At 44.5% G+C, this 15,812-nt stretch overlaps 1 protein-coding gene across 6 annotated transcripts in view; it reads right to left on the bottom strand.

The window, feature by feature from the left end:
- The window catches only part of PPM1B (protein phosphatase, Mg2+/Mn2+ dependent 1B), a 104,615-nt gene that overhangs the window by 45,637 nt on the left and 43,166 nt on the right, over positions 1 to 15,812 (bottom strand). Inside the window, exon 1 of one of the 6 annotated variants that reach the window (XM_014520840.2) lies at positions 6,961 to 7,057. The exons of the other annotated variants lie outside the window; for them this stretch is intronic. The gene's annotated coding sequence lies outside the window, so the exon portion shown is untranslated. Of the gene's footprint in view, positions 1 to 6,960; positions 7,058 to 15,812 lie in introns of those variants that run through there. 6 annotated transcript variants of the gene reach the window in all.

A 15,812-nucleotide genomic window follows, 5' to 3' on the forward strand; every position in this document is an offset into this window, starting at 1 on the left:
CTTTTCCAGTTCCATATCAGTTGCAAAGAAAAACTAATACAGCAAGGGGCAGTGTTGCCTGTATTTCATAATTTTCCATGCAACTTGCAGCCTCTAGAATCCTGGGTAACACAGCAAACTTCAAGCAACACTGTTAAAAAAGGACGATACACCTTCTGAATAGAGTACAAGGCAGCTTTTTCACAAGGTCTTTAACTTCAAAGCCCTCTCTTTCACCTACCATCAGGATAATGGGTATAATCTGTACAAGAAAATACTCAACAAAAAACCCTTCAGAGAACAAATTGGAGACAAGTCTAACCTATCTTGCATAATATATAAACTACAATTCAGATCTTCTGAGAAACATTTCTTTAAAATACATCTAACAACTTAAGTTTAAAAATTAATATAATTTAAGATTCTACTTGTCACAACCCAAAGTTGTGATTTTTGTTGTGTGTGCGCTTTGGCACTGCTAAATTATTTTCCCGCTAAATTGCAGCTTCTTTGCACGGTGGAGTTTTCTGCTGTAAAGGAGAACCCCGGTGCAAGGAAGAATTTCCCGCCAATTTGTAGCTTTCTTTGCATGGTGCATTTCTTTTTGCATCTAAGAAATGCTCGGTGCAAAGAGTTCCCACCATTTGTATTATAATTCGAGCCCCATTATTGGCTTGCGTTAAATTATTCACGTGGCGGCTAGTGATTGGCTTGCTAGCCGTATAAGAAGCTTGAGTGGTTTCCGCCCAAGTTGGAGGACTCCACGAACACCAGGAGGAGGAGACTTCACACTGTGTGAAGATCTCTAAGCTCTGCGGAGCCTATTGGACCCAGAGCATTTAAAGCAGGCAACAGGGGTCTGATCAGCCTCTAGCCTCTCCCCGTCACCGAGCGCAATCCTCGACGTATCCCTCTTCCCTGTGCACAAAAGGATCCACGGAGCCTAGCAAACTTCGTGTGAGTGAACAAAAGGACCCACGGAACCTAGCAAACTTTGTGGGACAGAGAATAAACGGACCCACGGAGCTTCAACAACTCCGTGGGAGAGAGAGAGCCTGTCGTAGTCCTCAAACGAGGATTTAATCGGAGCTGTGCCTGGAAAACTGTCCAGCCTACACCGCGACCATCTTCGGTGTAAGTAAACAATCTTTAAATCAACCATTAAGCGTCCGTGCCTAGTTCTAGCATGTCGCCCGTTCTCTCCGACCCCGCGTGCCCAGGCTGCTGGCCACAGCCCGCGCAGAGCACAAAAAGGGCCCGGAGCGCTCCCGGCCCGCACACTACTAATCGTATATGTTGGCTTAGCCAAAGCCAACAGTATTAGGTGCATTTTAAAAGAAACGTTTCAAAAAGAAAAGATATAAATTGGAGACAGACAGAAACCCCCTTTGCACATTACAGGTATTATGCAATTGTGCAAATTAGCTGGAGACCAGCTACACATGCAAAGTAGCTATCACACTATAGAAAGCTCCAACCAGCTACAAAGTTAGACCTTGAAAGTGTGTATTAACTTTATAGCTGGCTGCTACAGAGCTTTAAATTTGCAGGTGTAACTGGATCTCCCATGCTGCTGGGATCCCTGTCAGCTGACCGCCTGTGCAGCAATCCTCTGGTCCCAGAGGTTTCCCACAGCCCCAGAGGGGAAAAGAGAGGAAAATTGCCCTGTGGCAATCCACTATCCCCAGGAGTGCATGGGATGCCCCCATGGCTGGGAGCCCCTCAGTTGGGGTGCCTGGGGCTCCCAGCTGCTGGAACCTGCTTCTTGTTGGTGCAAGGCGAGCACAGGATCAGGCTTCCCCTGCACCGGCAATAAGGCGCAATATGATCTAATGTGTGATTCCACAACCGCGCCTCCTGCCATGCATGCGTGGCATGGCAGGAGGTATGACTGTGTGTGTTGCATATTATATGCCATCATGCCTTTTCTTGCACATGTAGAGGGGGCCAGACAGACAGACATCCTTGGTAAAAAATTAAGCCACAAAAATCTAACTACGACAATAAAATATATTTTTTTTAAATTAAAGGAATCAGAACAAAGATCTTCCGCTCCAATTAGAGATTAGCTTTTTAAAGTAAAATAATTACATGAGATGAAGAAAGCAACTCTAAAAAAGCCAGGGTAAATAATTTACCCCAAATACCAAATCTTGGATTAACAGAAGTTTCTTTAATATAAATTCATGTGTCTTATTTTAAATAAGGCTCTTCAACTTTAATTTCCACTATGAATTTTAATGCTGCATTGAGAAACAACTTTAATTACTGTTGTAACTTTAGGTTATGTAGCAGCCTTGATCTGTCTGTATCTTTTCAAAGTTATTTTAGTCTTGTTTCTATTACTATTCCCTTCAGCATGCAACTTTCATGTTTAAAGGAGGGTCAAACCAGAGTTGACAGGAACTAGCATACAGCTCCGCCCTTCTCTTAAAATGGTCTATACATCCTCAGGAGGGGACCATCAGATTTGAAAAACAGACAGATGAAAGTTTTAGTTTTCTTGAATCACCCCTGAGGACTCCAGTGTACAAATGATAGTACATCTGTTGTAGGAACAAATGGAAATGGAATGGAAAGTTCAATAAGCAACATCTTTGTTCAAGCTTCAACTTAAGTCAGAAGTGCCTTTTTTTGCATGCACCTTCATCTTTAATATTCTAGAGGTATATTATTTTGTGCTGCAAGGCAGAATCATGACCTAGCTGATATTATGTTATTAATACATCAATTTACACCAGAGATTATCTTTTTAATTGTATAATCTTCCAAATATTCCATTGTAAATTAAAATTCTCATGGTGCTAAACTAATAATTTTTTTCATTAGTCAGACAATTAGGATATACTGGTAAGAGAAAATAGGTACCTCCAGTGGTATTGCGACATTTTTGTACTAGATGGCTAAAGGAGACAAATGTCTCTGTACTCTTAATGTTTTATCAGGTATGTTTTATACATTTTAGAAGGAATTGTCCCCACAGAATATTACCTAATATTTTATACATTAAATGCTTTAGACATTTTTATGGTATATTCAGAAATTGTCACACCAGCCATATAAAAAAAGTAAGGCCTCAGGTTCTATTTTACTACCTTATGCAGCAGATGAGAGCTGTCTAAAGAATTATGTATATAAACTTCAGTTTTCATGAGGGATTTTGAAACCAAATTCCAAGCACAAAGAACAAGCATACCTTACCAGAGAAAGCTAAAATTTCCTTGAAGAAAAAAATATATCCAAAGCTAAGATGAAATTCCAGGGAGGTAAAGCCTGCCTTATTACTTGAGAATACCCAAAAACCAATAAAAAGCCACAGAAAGGGTTTTTGAATCCCTTTCTGTCAAGACCAGCTTCCCTGTGATAGTCAGTGAAACTAGCCATATAAAAAACACAAGATTGTAGGAACTAACACTAACCTCAGATCTTCCCAGGATTTAATAATGCAGAATATTTGCATGAAAAATATTGGTTGCTCCTATGCCCCCTACTGCACCGATCCATCTGACCTCGCATGGACCCAACACACAGCACTTGTGTAGAGGGGATGAAAATATCACATTGACCCAATTATTCTCTTCCCATCTCTCTAACAGTTTAAGCATTTGCAGTTTTACTTTATAAACTTTCTTCTCTGCATAGATGTAAATGGGACAAGACAATAGAATCAGGCTGCCACCACCATGTGAAAGTAATATAATAATGATAAAAAGTAAACAGTGTCAGAAATATGCATGCTTAACAGATTTTGCTCCATCCCTCTGCTTCTGTGAAGTTCTAGAACAACCATACCCTTGAGGACCCTTCTACCTCCAAGCTTTCTTTTTTTTTTTTTTTTTTTAAACTTCCCAGGGTGTTTTGCATTCATATTTCCTCTAGATTCTATCTTTGATATGGATGCAAGTGAAATTTCCATAAGCAACTAATAGATATTGCTGCAATTCTATTTTTCCAGTTTGCTTACCAGCATTTTATCATCCTAGCTAAATTGTCACCACTGATCATTTAACTATATATATTATTTATGTTGATGGTATCTCTCTCTAACCTTTACTAGATTCCAATGGATTTGAAGAGAAGGTGAATTACTAAGTACACATCTTCTTCTATGGTGAATCTTCACATGAACACATTAAGACGTGTTGAGACATTTTATAGCCTTTGGGCTAAATACTCTATAAGTCCTGAAAAGAGGTCAAGGGAAACAGCTTATCTTGCCAATTATAATCCCATTTAGCAAAGTTACATAATAGGCAGTGAGAGAGAACATTCACCTTTTCAATCACACAGATTAGCTGTGCCAAACTGGTACAATAAAATCAGCTCAAGACTTTCAATATATTTAAAGAAAGAAGTGGACAATTTTGATAGTACAGAAAAAAAGCACCGAGAATCAAAAGTTTAGAAAAATGACCTACAAGTAAAAAAAAAAAACAAAAACAAAAACAAAACAAAAAAACCTTAAAAAAAAAAAATCCCCCAAAAAGCCCCACAACTGGGTTTGTAGAGTCTGGAAAAACAGACATCAGATAACAGTCTTCCAATACATAAAAAAGGTTCTTCAGGAAAAGGTAATCATCAGCTGTACACAAGAAATCAGCTTACCCAGCCTAAATATTCTTTGCTGCAAGCTATTAGGAAAAGCTTTTCAAATATAAAGGAAGTGAAATCATGGAACAGGCTATGCTAGAGAATCTTGTCCAACCTGTTCTTAAAAAGGAAGATCTCACACACTTCTGTCGGAAATGGTCTAAGTATAACTACCCTTGTCTCAGTGAAGGGAGATGAACTAGATCAGAAGTGCTCAACCTCTGGCCTGCAGGCCAAACGCAGCCTGCCTCTAGAGGCATCACATCTGGCCTGCAGGGTTCTCCATGGCAGGGAAAATTTGGTGGTGGAGGAGCAGGGGCTGCAAATAGGGTCACCCTCCCCCAGCCAAAGTTCTAAACCCCAAACCTCGCACTGCCAGTCGCAGCTGGGTTACGCTCCCTCCCCCACATCTGGAGGGGGATCAGGCCATGCCTTCTCCCTCACACCCTGTGCTGGTTTGGGAGTGGGTCATGCCCCTTTCCCTGTAGAGCCAGGTGATGCCTCCCCACCCCCACAAGGCCAGGTTGGACCATCTGTAAGATATTATGGACACAATCCTCTTCTGCTCTAAGTCAAGCTGTCAAGAGAAGGCATTGATGAAAAAAATTAGCAAAGGCCTATGATACAAGCCAGGAATCCAAGCTGAGCTAAATCTACTAGGATTCAATTCTAACCATTCAGAATACATTAAAATTATAAGAATCCTGAAGGAACCAAAGTTTCAGCTGCATGATCTGAGTCATGCAAAATAAACTCCTTTGGGATTGAGGAACTGAAACTGGCAGGCCAAGCAGGACAGGCTTTGCCATTATGTCCATTCAGCAAAATGTCAGATGCATATGATACAGATAACCAAACAATAAAGCACTACTACCAGAAGCGAAAGAAAGTTCATACCAGTCTCATATGCCAATGCAGAAAAGCACTCATATACAAAAGAAAACATGTCAACACGATGTAAAATTAGACACGATAGTGGAGATTTAACTCTAACCATTCCAGCTGATGATACTCCAGGTACACTCTCCCAAACACTGCCACAGTCTAATCAACTCCTGGAGTGCTAAAAGAAGCTTACCAATGATGTCACATGTTATTGGCAATTCCAAATTATAGCCCCGCTGATGGCCCTACTGACATGGCTGCTCGATTTGTTCTGTTGCAAAGCACGGTGCCAAAAGCCCCCAGCTACTGATCTGTTGGCTTTGCACCAGCAGACACAGCAAAGGGCATCAGCACAAACAGGCTACTATTGTGGCATAGGAAACTAGTACTTTCAGCTGTATGAACTATATACCAGCTCTAAATGTGCCAGTACACCTGCCAAAACTGAGATGGACCCCAACCCTGATAGACTCAAAATTATTTACCAAAAAATGAAATCTTCATATTTTCCCAAACAGGAAGCAACCATGACCACTGAAAACCTGAGACACTGCCTCTGCCTTTGTTTCAAGGTAATTTGGATCATCACAGAACCTTACATAAAGGTAAGAGACTCCATAGCAGCTATGAACTGACTGCCTGGAGGAGTTTTCCATCTATTGACTCCTCTGTAAAATCTTATGAAATATGAACTTTCATTTCTACCCAGGAGAACTTTTACAATCTTTACTCTGATGCCAGATGAGGGGTGTTTGTGCCTGAAAGCCTGCAATTAAAGATTTTTTTTTTTTTGCAAAAATCTTGTTGGTCTAATAAAAGATTTCTCTACTATGAGGACCAATTGCTTTTACCAAAAAAGGACACTTGAATGAACTCATTTGTGCTAAACCAGTAATCCCAGGCACAAAAATATGTCAGTAAGCTCAGACTCTGACTGAAGGTCTACAGAAACTTAGTCTCTGTAGTACTGCACTAGTAAGAAAGAGAGTTTGGTTTCTAGTATTCAAAGGTTCTAAACTAGGGAAGGCAAAGATACGGCTCATAGGCCAGTGCCATTCAGCCCAGAGGGTGGAAACTTGGCCACAGCCACAGCAATTAACACCGCCACTGCTTGTCCCACCATCAAATTTTCAGCCCCATGGGGCCAAATGAATTTGACACTCCTGCTGTAAATTAACTGAATGCTAGGGCATCAGTGCTGATGTCACAAGGTACTAGGAGGCAAGCTAGGATACAGATTCACAGTGTTAGCTAATCCACAGTAACTGCTCCTGTGCTTGCTCTTATCTTGCAGTAAATAAAATCTAATTTAACCCCACTTTTACTGAGGGGCAAGCTATATTACACTTATCAAGGGACAAATGCTTGTGCACAAGCAGTTACCACAGAACAGTGGATGCAATGAAAGTTCACACCTTCAACATACTATAAAGCAAGCTACACAAGCATCTTACTATCAAATCATGCCAGCAAGTCTTATATAGCTAGTACTCATATAGCTTGTACCTTCAGTGACTACACAGCACTGAAGGGGTGCTCCTGGATAAAGGCAGGTTGTTGGACTGGCTAACAGCAGAAGTATTTCTTCCATGCTCATACCTATCTCTCAATAACTGAAGGTTCAAGCTGAGTGACTTAGCGAGATGCACCCATCAAAAGTACCATACAGCATCTGAAAGAGGCAAAACAGCAGTGCTAGGGAAGTTTTTAGGGAGTATTTTCCAATAGCAACTTCATTAGGACAACACAGATCTCCTACAAGTCTATGCCCTTATTATTTAAATTTACAACAAGACTATAACTCCTCAGTATATGCAGTCAGCACTGGTGTTTTTGCCATCCACTCATAAAGCTGATGAATTTGTACACAGTATTTACATAAAACCAAATTCCATACATACATTTTTCAAAATGATAACTCAAGTAGGATCTTTTTAATGAAAACTTGTTATGCATATAGAATCAAAATGGAAGATATTTTTAAGTTTCAATGCATACTGAAACAAGACAAGTTAATTATCCTGGAGAAAGACTTTAACATATACATCAGGAATGATTTTTCCACCACTTGCTATAGTATATTGGGCAGACATAGCATTAGACCTGCCAGTGACAGCAGCCATATATGCGGCTGCAGTTGTGTGGAATTCACGAGCTGGCCATTATGACCGGTTTTCATTAAGCAAATAAGAGAATAGCATAAGTGCATCTGTGATCCCATCACTGGCACCTAGTCACCATGCAGCAGATACCTTAATGATGTCCGGATCACTCCAGTCATTCAAGGAACTGACTCCTGGACATATCATCCAAAGATCTTTTTGATGATGATAACTCTGAATGTTTGAGTTCCACATTTTTACTACTAAGTTTGCACTAAAATCTAATACTTATCAGCTGACAAGGCAAACAGGTTCATACACAATTATATGACTAGATGACCTTTGCTTTGTCTAGCTGTGGAATAACATTCAAGACACAGTATAAGATCATGAAATATAACATTAGGTTTGTGGCCCGGAAGCACCATCACTGTTTTTTATGTAAATAATGCCATCCAAAAACTGTTAAGATTATAAAGAGGATAATTCTTAGCAAATATCTTAAGAACTCTGATCCCCTTGCCCATCCATAGGTTGAGAGATTTGTTGAGAAATGCATGTTTTGTTGCCACATGCAGGACAACCGGTTCAATGCTAAAACACATGAAATGCAGCAGCACACCACTGGAAAGCTCCTAGAGAGTCGCAATGCAGCTTCAGAGTGAGTCAGACATATGGCAAGCAACAACTCTATGACAGGGCTGAACGCAGCTCATAATGCATCAAGGCAGCAAAGGACAGGGATGGTTGGGTGCTGTTGACTAGCCTTACAGTCCAATTACAGTGACAACAGCCAGACAGGGTGAGCACTCAGTCTAACACTGGTGATTACATGTTGCTTGACATATACCAGGCAAGGTGTATAGAAGTCTTAAATCATGACCCTGTTCTGGAAAAAAAGTCCAAGAGATGATGATTGTACAGGTGTTGAAAAGCAACAAATCTCCAGCACAAGTGACAGTGTATTTTCCTGACAGAACCTTGTACAAGCTCCTTTGCCAAACCTGGAAAGAGAAGGTCGTCCTTCAATGCAACCAGAATTAAAAGCTACAAAAGAAAAGGAGATAAAGCTAAAAACAAATCAGGAACATCTTGTTGGCAATTGCTGAGAAATTACTGGCTATAACATCCTTGCCAATGGCAAACTCCCAGTGCATCTCAGTGTAGCTTCAGGATGAGCCAGGAAATGGCAGACATTACTTTTTGTTGCATATGAGACGCAAGGAAAATCTTGAGAACAGAATTTCAAATCTCATCATCATTTTCATTTATATCAGGACATCCTCTGAACATCAGTCAATATGGAACCTCAAAAATTTCTCATGGACCTGCCTCAGTTCTATGATGAATGCATGACAGTAGGGGCAGACAGTAATCTAAGCATTTTTCCATCTGTCATGGAATGAAGCAAGGTTACATTCTTGAACCAATTTTGTTCTTTTAGCTATGAAACAGTAGCAAAGAAGATGATTGGCTGCATTTCGGTTCATGTTATGTTAAGACACTGCACCTCTGAAATATTGTTCTATTATCTGATATTGCCATCAAGATGCAAAATCAACCACTCAGTGGACAGGAGTTGCTTTATACAGATTAGTGACATACTGCAAACAGGGCATGCAAATATGGCTGGCTACTTTTTGACAGCTTTAGCCTTTCAGTTAGTTTAATAAAAATTGAGTCATGTTTCAGCTTGTACCTAGCAACAATCATGTGACCCTCCACTGTACACTGGTGGACATCAGCTTTGTGACATGTTACCTGGGCAGTGTGCTAATAGAACAAGTTAATAACGAGCAATTTGCTTCCTGTCTCCTGAAAGCCTCTGACAACATGACCAAGCAATTCTGGAAGCAATAAGGAATCAAGGTCCACACAAAGGTTACATTTAATAAGGTTGTGCTTATTATTTTGTTTTATGGGAGAGAGATTTAGGCTATGGACAAAAATAACTTTTAACCAGTTTAGAAAAAACAAAGAAACTATGTGCGACTCAGGAGTGTACATGCTTTATGATGCAATTCTTACATCTACATGCTCCTGCAGACTGGTAGACATTAGATAAGTCCCCATGTACTTAAACCATAAATGAAATAGAAGTAAAGTTCCAAGAGTTTTGCTATGCTTGTATTACCTGAGAAATGCATGGATATAATCCTTTCATTATAAACAGCTTATATCAATATAGTTTGATACTGATACACTAGTCTAGGCCCTCAGACACTGTACAGGTGACATTTACAACAAATTATGTCCACTTTTTCTTGTGTCCCCTTCAGAGAATTAGATGGTTTAACAGAGTATCCAGAGCAAGGCGGTATAAAGGTGGGTCTTTATGGCATGGATAAACAAAGGCACAACTTTGGGTTGACCAAATTGTATGTGTGCACAATGAGCTTGTACCTAAGTAGCTGTTTATCAACAACTGGTACAGACATGGCCAACAAAAACAAGGCCAGGTGTGGGGAGCTGTTTACTTAATGAAATTCCATCTATTAAGACTATAATACTAACTGATTGCTGGGAATTACTGGCTACAAATGGACAGTAAATGGTGTGGAAACAGCAAAAAGGGAACTGATCTCTTCAAGCGCTGATATAGTACCAATTTGCTCAGGCCAAGATAATCAGACTGACTGCCTTAGATGCTTCAGTTAGGCCGTCTGCAAATACAGTGGAATGATGACAATGAGACTCCTTCAAGTTTTGAAGCTGGAACTCCAAGTTTGACACATGGATAGTCTTGAGGCCAAGTAATGCTTTTTACTGTCCTCAACAAATTGTAGCCAGATTTAGCCAAACAACGCTCTGAAAAATTACTATTTGTACAAGTTAACAGAACTGGCTAGAGACAGGCTGGTAAAATCTCTGAATACTCTATCTATAGGGAACGTGCTCTCCACTCCCTAGGACTGGGGTGGGCAAAATACAGCCTGCGGGCCAGACCCAGCCTGCCAGGCCATTTTATCCAACCCGTAGGACCCCTCTAAAATTCAGAAAATTACTACCTGCCCATGGCTATCTGTCTAAAAGCTGACAAGGCGCCAGTGGCAGGACCCAACAGTGGCAGGACCCAACAGTGGCAGGACCCAACAGTGGCAGGAAGGCGTGCTTGGCTCTGCCCCACTCCAAGCCTCCCCAACCCAAGCTTCTGCCTAGTAGAGGCTTCTGGCCAGGAGACCATGGGGCTGTTCCCCCACCCTCCCTCCAGCCGAGAGTGGAAACTCACGTAAGAACAAGAGCCAGCCCACCCCGGCCAGCACCACACAGTTCCTGGCTGCATGACCGGGACCGAAGAATGCAGCAGGAGTCAGCCTGGCCTGGCCCAGCCCCCAGCGGTTCCTGGCTGGCGCCTGCTGCACCATGCGGTCTTAGCCATACAGCTGGGAGCCACGTGGTGCTGGCTAAGCCATGCTGGCTCCGGCACCACACAGTTCCCAGCTGTGTGGCTGGGACTGCAGAACACAGCAGAAGCCGGCCCGGCCAGGCCCCTGCAGTTCCTGGCTGCGTGGCCAGGACCGTACAGCAGGACAGAGTCAGCTGGGAACTGCAGGGGCCAGGCTGGCTCCTGCTGTGTTTTGCGATCCCAGCCATGCAGCCAGGAACCATGTGCTGCTAGAGCAGCAGGCAGAAAGGTAGAATCATAGAATTGTAGAACCAGAAGGGATCCATAGGATCATCAAGTCCAGTCCCCTGCAGTAGGCAGGAAGTTACTGGGCTTAGACAAGCTGAGCAAGGTGCCTGTCCAGCCTCTTCTTGAACACCTCCAACAATGGTGACTGAACCACCTCTGGTGGGAGTATGTTCCACATTCTAGTGACCCTTATGGAGAAAGTTCTTCCTTATGTCTAGCCTGAATTTGCCCTCTATAAGCTTATGTCCATGCGAGTGGCCCTTCTTTGTCCCCTTTCAAGCTTATCCATGTTCCTCTTGAACTGCAGTGCCCAGAACTGGACATAGTACTCCAGCTGAGGCCTCACCAGTGCCAAATAGAGAAGGAGGAGCACCTCCCTGGATCTAACTGGACACACTGCAGATAATACACGCCACAGTAATATTTGCTTACCTAGCGACCTCATCACACTGCTAGCTCAAATTCATCTTCCGGTAGATCATAACCCCCAGGTCTCGCTCAGATTCTGTGCCAGCCAGTGGGCCACCACCCATCGTGTACTTGTGGTAAGGGTTCTTCCTACCCAGGTGAAGGACTTATCAGTGTTAAATCTCATCTGATTCTGCTTCGCCCAAGAGTCCAGCCTGTCAAGATCTTCCTGGATCCTGGTCCTATCCTTCCATGTGCCTGCATTTCCTCACAGCTTGGTACAATCCGCAAACTTAATAATTGAACTTTCCACCCCCTCATCCAGATTACTGATGAATATTTTGAAGAGAAAGGGTCCAAGCACAGATCCCTGGGGGACACCACTGGAGACGGCCTTCCAGGATGAGGCCAGCCCATCAATTACCATCTGCTGGAAGTGACCTCTAAGCCATTTGTCCACCCACCTCACTGAGGACTGGTCAAGTCCAGCACCCTCGAGTTGGAGAGAATCCCATGGGACACTGAATTGAAGACTTTATTGAAGTCTAAGTAGATTGTGTCCACGTGTCTCTCATCCGCACGGCTAGTTACCCGGTAATAGAAGGGCACAAGGTTTGTCAAGCACGATCTACCCTCAACAATGCCGTGCTGATTGGTTCTCAACACCCTGTTCATTTCTAGTTTGCAAACGATCACCTCCTTAATACATTTTTCAAAAATTTTACCCAGGACCGAGATCAGACTGACCAGTCTGTCGTTTCCTGGGTCATCCCTCTTCCCACTCTTGAAAACGGGCATGACATTGGCCCTCTTCCAGTCATCCAGGACCACTCCCAAGTTCCACAACTCTTCACACAACTTGGCAAGTGGTGCTGCTATTAGCTCAGCCAGTTGTTTCAGGACTCTTGGGTGCAGGTCATCAGGACCCGCAAACTTTAAGATATTCAGAAGTTGCAGGAGATCCCTCACCTGTTCAGGACTGATTTTGTGTAGTTTGTTGTCTTTCCTATGCTCCCTGGACCTCTGATCAGGCGAGCAGCCCATATTTGATTTCAGGAATACCGATGCGAAGTATTCATTTAGGAGTTCAGCTTTTTCATGGGCATCGACTGTCGGCTGCTCTTGAACATCTAGTAAGGGTCCCACAGTGGAGCCTGATTTTTTCTTACTCCCTATGCATCTGTAGAAGGGATTTTTGTTGTCTTTTATTCCAGTTGCCAGCTTGATCTCCATGCCTGCCTTGGCTTTCCTTACCTCATAAATCAGCAGGCCCTGGCAATGGAGGTGTATTCCTCTCTTGTTATTAAGGCCTTCTTCCACTGTTTGTATGCGTCTTTTTTCTTTTTTGAAAGGTCTCTAATATTCCTGTTGAGCCAAGTTGGTCTGTTGGCTCCTTTCCCATTTTTTGCCCGCATGGGGATGGCCTGTTTTTGAGTAGTGAGAATTGCCTCCTTAAGGAAGCACCACTGTTCCTGAGCCCCCAAGTAATCCGGTTGCTGACTGCAGAGGGCCTCTTTCAGCTTCTTAAATTTGGCAAAATCTGCCTTCTTGAAGCCCAGCACTTTTGTGGTGCTGTCTGGTTTAACAGTCTTACAGTGGACGGTGAACCTGACCAGGTCATGATCACTTTCCCCCAGAGTACCACCAATCCTTAAGTCACCTATGATGTTATCACCTTTGGCCAGCACTAGGTCCAGAGTGGTCTTACCCCTGGTAGACCCTTCCACAACCTGCGTCAAAAACAGGTAGTGTATTGTTGCCAGGAAATCGGCTAACCTGCTGGAGGCAGCCGAGTGGTCCTTCCAACAGATGTCAGGGTAGTTAAAGTCACCCATGATAATCATGTCTCTAGTGTTACTGCCTCAGTCAGTTCTCTGGAGACTGCCTGATCACACTCCTCTTCCTGGGAGAGAGACCTGTAGTAAACTCCCACCATCAGGTCTCCCTCTCCTGATTTCTCTTGCATCCTGACCCAGAGGGTCACAAGGGACTCTTCCCTGTTGTTTATAGTGGCCTGCAGGGAGGGGCACTGCTCTTTCATGTAGAGGGCCACGCCTCCTTCCCTTCTTCCCAATCCAATCCCTCCTGTAAAGCCTATAGCCCTTAATATTCACTGTCCAGACGTGTGTCTTCCCACATTGTCTCTGTTAACCCAACCAGATCAAAATCGTCTTCTGGCAGGAAGAGTGCCAGTTCCCCTTGCTTGTTTTCCATGCTTCTGGCATTTCCATAAAGATACTTGAGGGCTCCTCTAATCACCTCAGGTTTTCTAATGTGCCTCTGGTGTCGCAAGGTATTATTACCAATCTGATTGTCCATTTCCTGAACACCCCCTCACGTGTTGTTGTGGCAAGTGGTTTTGTGTACTGCAGCAGACCCTTGTCCCCGGTTCCTGAACTTGTGCAGTTTAAAGCTCTCCTCAACAAGTCAGCTACTCTCATAGTGAAGAGCTTTTTCCCCCCATCTGCTCAAGAGATGAATACCATCCCCTGCATGTAAACCATCCCTGTTATAGAACTGTGTGCCATTATCAAGGTACCCAAAGCCCATCAGGAAACACCATCTCCTAAGCCTTCATATCACCTCCTCAATAAATAGCTCCCGCCGGCGGCCATGGCCTCTGACTGGGAGGATTGAGGAGAAGACTACTTGCACTGCTAGGCCCTTGAGTTTCACCCCCATGATCCTTCTGGAGCTGCTTCTTGCTGTGTCATTAGTACCCACATGGACAAGGAACATGGGGTAATGGTCAGTGGGGCAGACCAGCTTAGGAATTCTTTCTGTAACATCTTTGATCCTAGTTCCTGGAAGGCAAGACCTCTCATGCAAGGAGGTCTGCGCAGCAGATGGCTCCTTCTATGCCCTGCAACAGGGAGTCTGCCATAGCTATCACCCTGCATTGCCTCACTGCTGGGTCATTGACTGGTCTGGCACAGATGCAACGGCAGCCGATGGCGAGAGGGCTGCGCAGTTGTTGTGCAGGGTTATTGGTGTGACAGCTGATGCCTGCTGTGGTTTCAGTCCTGATGCGACCATTTTCCACTCCCTATTGGCTGGGGTCTGTTTTTCTGTCTGGTCTCTGTGGCATTCTTCTCCAGATGTACGGCCTGGTAGTAGGCATCAATCTCCACCTCATGGTCTCTAATGATCCGTAGCCTGACCACCTCCTCCTGTAATTCTCTCACCCTGCCCTCCAGAGTCACCAGTAGCAAGCACATCCCACAAGTGGGAATGCTTGTGTTCTATGGTCCCAGCAACCAACAGGCAAGGCAGGCAGCCCCTGCAGCCTGAAGTCAGGGGCTCTGTCTGTGTGGAGACTAGGGCCATAGGTTTGGGTGAAGGCCTCTGAGGTACTAGAAGCGGGTGGTCCATCCAGACCAGGAAGTCTAGGGGTGCGGCATGTGCCCATCACCATTTTGCAGGTGACTCTGATCAGGTGGCTGTGTAGGTGATTGTATGGCTGGGTAACCAGGTGGGTCCACACATGGTTCTCACCAGCAGCTGCTGCAGCTTATCAGGCAGACTCAAGCAGCTGTCCGCGGGGGGGGAATCCCCTGGCTTCCTAGCTTCCCAAGCAGCAGGGGGGATTCCCAGGAAAAGGTTCCTCATCCCTTTACCTGATGTCCAGCACCAGGAGGACTTTCCTCGGTGTGGAGGGGCTACGGGTCCTCAGAGGGTGCCATGCCGTGTATGGGACAGCTGGAGGGCAACTTAGGGCTGAGAGTTCCCACTGGTAACCCTCCCACTCACCCTCCTGTGCCAGGCCAGAATGCGCCTGTTTGCGTGCTCTGTTCACAAGGCTCTGGTTGCATTGCTCCCTGGGGGGCTGGTTAAAGTAGGAGCCAGGTGGGAGCATAGCCCGCCTTGGCTCCTCTCGGCTGCTTCCCTCTCCTCACTCTCCTGCACCCACTGCAGGCCCCACCTATCGTACAACAACACTGTGGGGCAGGGTAGGGGTTCTCTGGATAGAGAAGAAGCGGGGGAAGGGTGGCAGACAAGGGAAGTGGTGGTGGCAGTAGTGGCAGGGGGAAGTGGCAGCAAACAAGCAGTTGGGTGGGAGCCCAGCGGCAGCTGGGTGAGAGCACAGGACCCACGCTGGTGCCCAGGGGCCAGGGCTGGCAGGGGGCTAGAGCAGGGTAGCAGGAACACAGGGGCTCTATACAGCTGAGCCAGCTACGCCCCTCTTCTTGCTGGCAGCCTGGCCACATGCAGTC

The sequence above is a fragment of the Alligator sinensis genome, unplaced genomic scaffold (assembly GCF_000455745.1).
Source record: "Alligator sinensis unplaced genomic scaffold, ASM45574v1 scaffold131_1, whole genome shotgun sequence".
In the NCBI taxonomy this organism is placed as follows: Eukaryota; Metazoa; Chordata; order Crocodylia; family Alligatoridae; genus Alligator; species Alligator sinensis.